This window comes from Gavialis gangeticus, unplaced genomic scaffold (genome assembly GCF_001723915.1).
Source record: "Gavialis gangeticus isolate Ggan-Ray unplaced genomic scaffold, GavGan_comp1, whole genome shotgun sequence".
Taxonomy (NCBI): domain Eukaryota; kingdom Metazoa; phylum Chordata; order Crocodylia; family Gavialidae; genus Gavialis; species Gavialis gangeticus.
This window is the reverse complement of record NW_017729024.1, coordinates 127,017,205-127,026,839: the sequence shown is the minus strand read 5'-3', so window position 1 is coordinate 127,026,839 and position 9,635 is coordinate 127,017,205. Positions and strand designations below refer to the sequence as shown.

The window sequence follows — 9,635 nt, the reverse complement described above, 5'->3', positions numbered from 1 at the left end:
CCCAGGGGGAACAGGCATGGAAGAGAAACCCCTTCCCACCTGTTGTCCCTACTACAGGAGTCCAAGGCGGAGCCCAGCCCCTGCACAGCCTGGCTGGCATGGAATAGGAGCTCCCCTCATCCCCAGAAACAGCAATGGCCCTGGCAGTGGCAGGTGGAGCAGGGGAGAAGGGTGGAGAAGTGGGAGACATGTTTCTGAGCACAGCAGGGAGGGAGAGGTGAATATTTACATTTTTCAGGCTGCTGCTTCTGCTTCATGGTCAGAGAAAGGGACACGGTCATGCCATTGCACCCCCTCTGGATCTATCTCTGCTCCTGTGGCCACAAAATCTGTCCTGACCAAGAGGAAAGGGGAAGTAGAAAAATCACACTTAACAGATTCAGCACACTCTTCTTTGCTGATGGTTGATTGCTCAGGGGATTCATTGCATGCAGCTAAAATGGGTCTTTCTTACTAGATTAATTACTGCACATCTAGTAGCTTGGAAGAATAAATTATAATTACTGTTTTTTCTTTGAAGAGTTTCAGTCTGGCCTCAAAAACAAGCATGGACTAGTAGGAGAGGATTGTACTTAAAAACTGAGATGATTGGGAGTGGCTGCAGAGCCTCAGGTTAACAAGAGATGCTTTCCTCAGGATGTGCCTGATGCTTGCCAAGAGACATAAAGGCAGCATACCAGTTTGAGAGTTTTCTTATCCATTTGGATACATTCATTCATTGACAACTGGAAGCACACCATGCTCAGTTACTCAGGTAGTACACTAATCTTGTGTAAGTTGGTCAGTTGAGCTGGGAAGGTTACTGATGGCTTTACATACATGAGTCGTGCCAGTCTTTCATTGGTCCACTGGATGGAATCCATCTTCCCACAAACGCTGAATACATATGTGTGGGCCCGATGGCCCTAGCCCCCTTGGGAAGAGGATAGGATGACCACCCATCCCTAATTGGGCATGACAGTCCCATCAAGTCCTGGTCCCAGTCCCAGGCTGCATGGCTCCAGGACAGCATTTGTCTTAGATTCCCTTTATTGTGTATCCAGGCTTTCTGTTCACCATGGAAAAACATGGGAAATGGCAGGTTTCCCCTTGCAGGCTAGCTGCAAGGAGCTGTGGGGAGTGGCGCACAGGAGATGCCATGTGCATCCACATGGCCAAGAATACAGCCCCAGGCAGTGGTGGAGAGCAGCTCTCCCAGCTGCCTGCAGATAAGTTTATGGAGTGGGGGGCAGATTAAGGCCTGTTTGGTAAGGGGGGAGTGGGGCTGGGGGCACTTCCCAGCCAGAGCAGTACATAGGGCCTGGGTCTAGGGCAGCAAGTGGGACAGAGTCATAGGGAACTTGTCCAGGGGTGGGAGAAGGCATCTCCCTGTCACGGTGCACACTCCTGGGGATGGGGTTGTGGGGGGGCAACCCCCCCCCCCGATTTGTGCATGGGGAAGGGATGATTATGGGATGCCTGCTGTGGCCTCTGGGCTCCCCACCTTGCTGCCCTCCACCTGGGAGCCCACACTGCCATAGCGAGGCACCCCCTCCCTCCCCTCCCCTCCCCCCCAGCAGCAGTGGGGGGGGAGGGGAGTTGTGTCCCCCCGCTTCTGCCAGGCAGGTAGGGGGTGCCTCGCCATGGTGACATGGCTGGTGAGGGGCTCCCAGGGTGAGGGCAGCAGGGTGGGGAGGGGCTCCCAGGCCATGAGACCCCAGCCTGCCTTCACGCCTGCCCTGCCTTGGGCTCTGCTCAGCTCTGCTCTGGCCGTATTGCTGGAGGGGGAGGAAACAGTCATCATCTTAGGTCTCCCTCTCACTCCCAGCAAAAATTAAAGTCAGCACCTATGCATCTTACTCTTCTTTGTCAGGCTAGGGGTTTCATAAGTAGAGGTCTATGTATACAAAAAAGGGTACTTCTCCAGTGCTTGGTTGACTGTTATGGCTTAGTTGACTATTATGGATGATTCAGGCTGGGGGTGGGTCTTGAAAAATTGATGATACCTGTATTTTCAGAAACTCTCACCTGTTTTGTCATATTAAAAGAAAGGGTGATATGCCAGTGCAGTTAACATAGACATTCAACATATCGGTGTTCCTCCTTTTACCCCTGAAGACCACTGGGATTGGCAAAGCCTTTCGTTGGGCATCTGGATCACAGAAAAGAACTGTTTAATGGTTGCTTAGGCAGTTGTGGGATTTAGCTTGACACAACAGGAGGTAGGTGGTAGGTGTTAAGTGGAAGGCTTGAGGCACCTGAGCATTACCTGCCTCACGTTCTGCCTACCTGCCTGCTGTGTGCGGGACAACATCTGGGGCAGACAGGGTGGGGGGAGCTTGCCAAGGACTAAATGATAAGTCCCAGAGCCACCCTATCTGAAGTACCTGTTGAATCTTTTTGAGGAAAAGGCCTTTAGGGTTTGATATGTTAATTGTAGGTTTCTGACTCTGGAGTGCTGCTCTTCCATGTCCTGGTTGCCTTCATGCAGTATCTGTCAGTCAGCTGTGAGGTGGTTTCTGTGTGACAGACTTGTGGTGTCTGTTGTGCATGCCTGCTGTGCTTTCATGAATTTTAAAAACTGTCTATCTTAAACTCTTAGCACATGGTCTATGTGAATGCTTGGGCCTGCAGGTCTAGGCAGGCCTGTTGTCTACATGCAGGGTCTGTTACACACTTAACAAACAACAGATGCTTGGCTGGCATGACAGGAGAAAATAAAACTCCTTTATAAGAAAACATGGCTTTATCACCTATAATATGTACTCATAGCAAAGAGTAGCAAAAATGCAAAACATGAAAAACTTCTTCCTTTTTCTCCCAGCACAGTTACCTGCATGTAAACATTTTGAGCTGTACAAACAGCAAGGTATTGAAAAGAATAACTCCAATTTAGTATCAACATATGTAAGGGAAGACTATCTGCCATAGGAAGTAGGCATTTTTGCTTTGGGGTTCCTCTCAAGGGTCAGAACAATAACCTAGCATTTGGGTTTAAGGGTTCAAAGGAACTGAATTCCCATAGGGAGCTTCTGTTCTTCTGCAAATCCTCTAATGGACATAGCCTGGGACTGGTGATCCTTGAAAATGCTGTGCACGCTGTGTGGTACTGCACGTGTGAGGCTGGAGGTAGAATGTGAGCAAAAACTTTAGAACATGCTATCCAACAGTAATGTTTGCCTGTTCATGATTACTATGAGCTACTGTATTTCCATTTGCAACAGTTAGGATCCACTCATTCCCTGAGAGATCCTTATCTACCTGGGCAAAAACATAACTACACAGTGTCAGCTACACAGTGCCTGGATCATTCCCACTTCCTACTTTTCCAGTCCTTTTCCTTGTTCTCTCTGTTCTCTTTACCTTTCCCCAGCAACTCTCTCCATTCTTGAGCCAAGCTCTCAGGATTTGCAAGGGTGGCCTTGACCTGCCTTTTCATTCTCTTTATCATTGCCCTGGAGTTCACTAGCTGTTAGGTAATGATTAATGCTGGCGTCTCTGACAGTCTGAACATTGCAGGTAACAGTGCTGCAAAAAAAGGGAAGAAGCTGAAAAGGATTTTGATGAAGACTTGGGCTCCATAGGCAATCCTACTGGTAGAGGATGTGCCCTAATACATGAAACTAGATAGCAGGCAAAGAAATAACCTATTTCTGAAGGCAAAGGAGAATACTGCAAGATGCGTGTTGCTGTTAATCACCAACATGGTGCTTCCAGGAGTATGGCATGACTAGAAAGGCATGGCCATCTATTGAGAAAGCAGGGAAAAGGCACCTTTTGTCTCAAAACTTTCATTTCATATCCCCTGAAGATACACTTATAGTTCACTTTGTCAGTAGTGCTGTTTTGCAGTGGGGGTGTGGGAGGTGGTGATATTACATGACCCTGTAATTCATGCTCTTTGGTACATTGCCCGCTTATGCTATGGATATTGCTACTATACACCTCAGTAAATTTAGGAATTTTATTGATAAGAATTTAGTTTTAAAAAAAGGGTTTAAGAGTTATGGCTCTATGGAAATCTTCCTAAGATTAATATTGACAGGGGGAAAAAAATCCCTTTTAAGCTTTGTTGGTATAAAAATCCTCAAAAGATTTTAGTGGGAAAATGTGCCAAACTTGCTATGAAGTTTTGTATTAAAATCCCACATGATCAAAATGTATCATGTACTTTTTAGAATAGTTGTACAAGGCTCAATTTTCAGTAAATACATTTTTACATTAAATTATTTTTTTTTAATCTGGTGTAGTCAGGAGCTGATTCAGCATCATAGAGGGTAGGGAGCAGGACAGAAGCACAGCATGGGGATAGAGAGGCACCTGACTAAATACAGATCATGGTGGACTCATGGTTTTGGGTGTGTGGCAGGAGGATGAAGATGGCTTCATTTAACTAACAAGGTTCCTCTTTTTTCTCTGTCTGCTGTCACTGCTCTGTTTTCAGGTAGTTATTTATCATGTTGGCTCCTCATCCTACTTCTTGTTCCATTACTACTACTGCTATTACTATTGCAACTCATACTTCTTCTGCTTCTGTCCTTATCATAAATTAAAAGTTGATAACAAGGTATTTAGCAGAATTTAGCAACTTCATTGGAAGCTGACAGGGGCTATGACATGAATGCCTTTGCTACAGACATTATGGTTTTTCCACTGAAGAGACGTGATCAGTGCATTCATTCCCCTAGCACTGGCCAGTATCAACTAGCCAGTTGGGGTTGATAGGCAGTTGGGGTAAAATTAATGTGGTGCTATGACCACCTGAAAGGATTTGAAAACACACACCTCCGCCCCATTGTGCTAGGCATGGGACAATCCCAGCTGGGGTTTCTCAGACCTGTTGTAACACAGACCATCAACAAAAGAAGTAAGAATTTAGGGAAGGGAGGAGAAGTAGAAGGAGGACATTATCTTCCTCTTATTGACATAAAATGCTGCTTACTATGTGGCTGAAATGTTGACAGTGCTACCATAATGATTTTATAAGTCATTATCCTGAAGCACTGTTACGTCAAAATAGAGAAAGGAAATCTGTTGTCAGAACACTGTCCCTTTAAAAAAATTTTAAAAAAGGGTGTTATAAGGAAATTCCCAGTCTGTGGAGCTTGAGTGGGATAATCTGCAATTTTCATTTTAGGCTTTGGATGACATTAATTGCTTCCACACAGAATAGTTTTCTTAGCAGCAAATGGAAAAAAAAACCTGAAAGAGTTTCGACTTGCAGCTTTGGGTTGTTAATATATTATAATAGAAATTTTCTACAGTGAAATATGTAGTGGTGGAATGCAGACAGATCTGTTTGGAAGTGAGTCAGGACAGGAGACACTGCAATTAGGACACAATCCAAAAATGCATTCATGTCAATGGGAGTCCCTTCATTGACTCTGGTGGGCTGTGGAGCAAGCTTTTATAAAATACACTGTGTATATGCATAATAAATGCTCAGTAATATAGCTAGGGCCATTAATTTCCTGGTATGGAGCTATTACTGGTAAATTGGAAATATTAGTCAGAAGATGATTTATGTGGTATGTATAAAAGTGTGAGCATTTTACATGCAGTATAATCATAGTGGTTCTGGTGCCTCACTATGGCTCCAGAGGTAGATTAAGGAATTGTCTGCTCTGCTTCCATGCCACATTGGAAACCAGTGCCAAGATACATGCCTGCCCGCTCAGTGCACATCAAATCTGGGAAATGAGGCTGGATAGCTAGCTCAGGATGGCTCTGCATGTGTCCCCAGTGCTGCTCTTGGTCTCTTTCCCTCTCGGGCATTCTCATCAGAATGCACACAAGGCCCCTCTAAGGAAGTAACACAACTTCATTTCCAGGATTTGGTATAGAGTGGGTGGGAGTGAGTGGGCAGGCTGTACTGCTTTGGAATGTCTCAGACATAGCATAGGGGTATCGTGGCCATGTTCTAAATTATGACATGGAGTTGTGCCAAAGGTCTCCCCCTCCACCCCACCTTTCCATCTACCCATCTGTAAATGGGCAACTGATCATTTAAGCTGAAGAGTCAGGGGGACAGATATGCCACATTACTCCCTTGTGTGGAGCTGGCCTTGGAAATCACCCTACCCTAACGATCTGGTAGGTTTGAGTGGATTTTTGCCCTTTGGAAACCATTGTGACTTTTCTATCACAAATTTCACGTAAGTGCATTTTTCATATAACTGAAGTATATGGTCATTTGAAACGCTGCTCATTTTTTCACAACTGTTATGTTAAGATATAATATAACTATTTTATTCCAGATTCAGGCCTTCAGTGCAATAGAACTGCTGTAGTCCTGATACCTCATGATCTTTTGTCCCATACCAGGATTTAGACTGGTATAGATCATGACTGCTCTACTACTGCTAGGTGGGACAGCAAACTACCATGTTTTGTGAGTAGTACTGTGCACAATGACTGTTTTTCGGGTTCTCCCTGCTATATTTATTTTAATGAATTGACCAACCACTGCTGAGGTTTGCAACAAATCATCATACTGTATTAAAAGAAATACAATACTGTCTTACAGTATATTTAAAAAGGTTTGTATTGCTTACAAATTTTCAGGTTAAAATATAATGAACATTTAATTCAGGGCCTGATCCAAAATCCATTAAGGGCAGCGGAAAGATTTTAATTGTTCTGATTTCAATGAAGTTTGAACTAGTACCTATCTGGAGAGAGGAATTTTTGCCCTGATAGGTCACTCAGCTGACAACTGTTTTTCATAACTGCTGGCTGGGGATCGTTTTTAATCCATGGGGATCTTTTTTAATTTCCCTTTCCAAATGTTATTCATTTGGCAAGGGCTCTTCATCTGCACTGGTAATTTGGATGGTTAGAAGAACTGCTCTGGATGTCCAGCTTCTCCTTATTGACTCATGCTTCTGTCCTATAATCTGCTTTGCACAGGCAGATCTCTACCTGGATAAAGCTCTAGTGAAGATAGCCAGGGGTTCACCTGCATAGAACAGGTGGCAAATCCAAGTGCAAGGCTCCAGGTTTCTGCAGGTCCAGTTGAAGTACCAGGGCATGACCTCACACATATCAGTTGTCCTATTGAGCTTAATGACATGCAAACTCTCATGCAAAATCTTGTGTAGCAGTGGGGTATATGTCCTTGATCCTGCATATTGCTCTATGTGGACAGAGCTCTGATGGCTTCAGGGTGCAAACAGAAGAGCAGCTTCCTCCTGTAACTCAGGAAACATTCTAAGTTGCAACAATCCCCCGGACCAACGAGAAGTTTGCATTGAGCTGGGGGCAGGTGGGGGTTCCTAGCCATCACTGGAGGGTGGGGTGGGTGGATAGGAGCCCCCCCGCTGTGCGCGTGCACACACACACACACACACACACACAGACTCACACACTCACACACACACACACACACTCTCTCTCTCTCTCTTCTCCAGCATCAGCTGAAAAAACCCTAGACCAAACTCCCTTCGCTCCCTTTCTCCCCTCCCATTCTGCAAATAGCTTGAGGCTGGGAGGGAGGCAGACACAAGTTATTGAAGGCACTATGTTTTGAAACGTCTACATCTGAACGCTCATGCAATGAGGGTTCAGATTTTAACAGGATTGGGCCCTTTTCAAGTGCTTTGGAACTGTGCACTTCTGTTTGGTCATGACTGCAGAGAGCTCTCAGGGGCCAGATCAGGCAAAAATTGTCACTTCTGTCCACACCCTCAGTGTAAACAATAAGGCTCTTCCTATATGGCAAAGGCTATAGAATGTGGGGCCTTAGATTATCGGCTGTTGTGTTTGCAGAGAGCTTAGCACAATGGGTCTGGGATCCTAAGACTTTCAGAAATAATATCATATAAATCATTATTCATTATTATTATAGTGAAGTGCAAAGCAGGCAATTAGTGCCTGAAAGGAAGTTTATTTAAATCTGAATGGCAGGGACTGATTGCTGAACACTCAGTGTTACTGTTTATTTCCAAATGCAAAGTTTCACATCTAGAAAAAACAAATGGAGGTGACACAGGATAGCAGTGGCTATATCCTGGAAAAACTCTGAAAAAGATTCAATAGCGTATGTGGCATGGTGTGGGGTAGGGAGAGGGGTAATCAGCTGAACATTTCCTCCTGCTGTGATGCCGTGACTGACAGCAATTGCAGTTGTTAGATGTACAAGCAAGGTAATATCGAATATGAGTAGGGTTGTGATTTTACCTCTGAATAAGGCATTAATGCGAATCACTGGAATACTGTGACAAATTGGAAATGGTCCAGAAAAGAATAATCTGAAGTCTGGCCAGCCTGCTTTGTAATGAAAAATTTAGGAAACTCTTTAGCTTGTCAATGAGAAGGTTAAGATGTGACTTGATCACCGAATACAAGTAGCTACCTGGAGAAACAATTTTCTGATAGGAGAGGACCCTTTAATCTAGCAGACGAAGACATAACAAGATATGCCTGGAAACTGAAGCTAGATAAATTCAGAGAGGTAACCAGGATACCCATGAGGGCAGTTAGCTGCTGCTGGGACAATTTATCAAGGGATGGAGGTATTCTCCATTATTTGTGGTCTTTAAATCAAGACAAAATTGCTTTCTAAATAGTATGCACCAGCTTGTTTTCTAGATCAGGGGTTGATGCAGGAATTAATGGTAAAAAACACTGGCCCTTGTTAAACAGATGGTCAGGCTAGATAACGGTCCTTTCTGGCCTTACAGTCTATGAAACAGGAACTTGGTAAGAAGATTGTACCTTTCTCCCCTCTCAGAACATCTACCAATATGCTATAGTACAATGTGTTCCAATGCATCATGTGAATTCTCTTTTGCTTCTCTGCACAGCTCCAGTAATGACCTAGTGAAACAACACATAATCCCTCACCAGCCAAGACACTGACATTTATTATTAGCTCACTTAGTGGAACTTGCAGGGGTTTTTTCCTGCAGCTTCTTCCCAATTTGCCCAATTATTAAACATAGTTTCTGGCAGCTTTAATGGCATTTCTCACAATTGTCTTTTCACTTGAGGCAAAAGCTGATAGCCCTCTTTTTCTTCTCTTGTGTGAGAGCTTAAAATGTTGAATGATATGGTATAAATTATATTTATATACCTGCCACAGGCTAGACAAGAAATTGGAAATGAATAATTTCTTTAATTTAGGATTAGAGTGACTGATTAAGATAAAATTTAAGAATTGATACAAACCTATTTTTAATGGCCAAAGTAAACCTTTCAAAATGTTTATTGAGTGTTGAATAGTCTTGCTATTTTCCCCTCCCTGCCACATCCCATTTTTGTTTACATTTTCTTGCACATCTGCATTTCTGCCTTTCTTTTGATTACATCTGAATCTGCCAAAAAATACAAGAGTGTTGCTATGGTCAAAAACAGCTTTTGTGCAATTTCAGTCATTTATAAATGGTATGTGCTCCCCATTGTCAGAGCACCTTGTATCACTAAGGAGTTTTTCCTCACAGGTGCTCTGTGGTGTGGAAGCCTCTGTTAGTTCCCAGTCTTCCACAGGAACTTAAGGTTGCACCTTGTCCCTGGCAATTCTGAATAGCAGTGCTATAGAGACACCCCACACACCCACTCCGATGTGTGCACCAAACCTGGAAAATGAGGTGGGGGAGCTATTCTGAAAACAACCCCCCTACACACACACACACACACACTCTCTCTCTCTCTCTCTC

At 44.0% G+C, this 9,635-nt stretch overlaps 1 long non-coding RNA gene across 1 annotated transcript in view; it reads right to left on the bottom strand.

The window, feature by feature from the left end:
• The window catches only part of LOC109297704, a 27,197-nt gene extending 18,408 nt beyond the window's left edge, over nt 1-8,789 (bottom strand). Inside the window, exons 1-2 of the long non-coding RNA XR_002097395.1 lie at nt 8,695-8,789; nt 3,343-3,507 (exon numbers count right to left, since the gene is read on the bottom strand). This is a non-coding gene — a long non-coding RNA (uncharacterized LOC109297704). The remainder of the gene's footprint in view (nt 1-3,342; nt 3,508-8,694) is intronic.
• Between the last annotated feature and the right edge of the window lie 846 nt (nt 8,790-9,635).